We start from the raw sequence: 1,741 nt of genomic DNA, 5'->3' as shown, positions 1-1,741 counted from the left end.
AATTTCACATTCAGTTTTTGCAATCTGATTCCTGTATGGGTTGAACCAAATCGTTTACAATGACTTCCAAATTTGTCTGAACTCAATCATTTACTGTTGTCTCTTGATCATCCCGTTGTGTATTTTAACATTAAGTAATTTGTCAGTTTATCTTATTTTTCCAACAATTTCAAACAAACGCACTCATAGTTAACAAACCGATAGAGTAAAGCAGTTTAAACAATATGCAAACGAGGGTGCAGTAGCCAAGTGGGAAAGCGTTGGTCTCGCAAACTAAAGGTCCCGGGTTCAAGCCCCACCTGTGCTTTGTGGTGTACTGGTTGCTAATTTCAGCTCCAAAGAGTCCATCATTTGGATTGTAGCCGTTTCTTAGAGTTACGGTGCTGATCAGAGTTTTGCGTTTACTCTGAAGAAGCAAAGGTTGGATCCAAGACAAGCGTTTCAAACCTGAAACGTGCAATGGTTTCAGATCAAAATTAGGACTGATGTGAAATGAAAAATTAGTTAGAGTTGGCTCAGTACAGCAGAGATTTAAGGAGATATTTCAGAATATTCAGAAACAAAAGCTCAATTGTCTTCGCCTGTTTTCCTTCACTTTTGAAGATGAGCACACGTTTTTGCAGCCTGACTCTGGCTTCACAATCCCACTGCGTCACACCATCCAGAAGGAAAGAGTCAGGCAAATAGACACACAGTGGCTCAATAGTTAGCACTGCTGCCTCACCTGGGTTCGATTCCACCCTCGGGCGACTGTCTGTGTGGAGTGTGCACATTCTCCCGTTGTCTCTGTGGGTTTCTTCCGGGTGCTCCGGTTTCCTCCCACAGTCCGAAGATGTGCAGGTTAGGTAAATTGTCCATGCTAAATTGCCCATAGTGTTCAGGGATGTGTACATTAGGTGGGTTACAGGGGAATGAGTCTTGGTGGGATGCTCTGAGGTTTGGTGTGGACTTGTTGGGCCGAAGGGCCTGTTTCTACACTGTAGGGATTCTATGAAAGCACCTTCAGTGCATGTACAATGGCAGATAAAGTGCTCAGGAGACACGAGATGGAGTATGATTTTACATGTGAAAGGATAACTTACATAACCTCTGTTACATAAAGACTCCCATCATGTTGGAAAAATGAATTTCCTGTCTGTAATTCTGATGAACAGCTAAATATTTGCCTCGCTACAGCACAATGCTTAGAGGCAGTGACATACTATCTTCTTGTGGTTGGTTGGCTCACCGAGCCAGTTCGTTGTTCCGCAGATGTTGCATTGCGCCAAAAAGAAGAAGAGTACCTCTTCCAAGTATTCAGAAACAATGGATACCCGAAAAACTGGGTCAGAAGATGCCTATCACAGGAACGACACCAGGAAGACACTACACGCCCCGAAACACTCATCAAGTTACCTTACAGCAGGAACACATCTGAATTGACTGCAAGACTCCTACGACCACTGGGCATCAGAGTAACACACAAACCCACATCAACCCTTCGCCAACTGCTCACCCGGAACAAAGACCCACTACCCACTATGAACAAGACCAATGTCATACACAAGATTCCCTGCAAAGACTGAAGCAAACACTACATTGGACAAACAGGTAGAAAATTAATCACAAGGGTACACAAACATCAATTGGCAATAAAAAGACACAACCAATACTCACTCACCTCCATCCACATGAATAAGGAGAACCACCAATTCGATTGGGACAATGCCAGGATCCTGGGACAGGCAAAGCAGAGACAAGC

Source organism: Rhincodon typus, unplaced genomic scaffold (assembly GCF_021869965.1).
Source record: "Rhincodon typus isolate 14 unplaced genomic scaffold, sRhiTyp1.1 hic_rhity00000091, whole genome shotgun sequence".
Taxonomy (NCBI): domain Eukaryota; kingdom Metazoa; phylum Chordata; class Chondrichthyes; order Orectolobiformes; family Rhincodontidae; genus Rhincodon; species Rhincodon typus.
Note: the sequence above shows the minus strand (reverse complement) of the source record.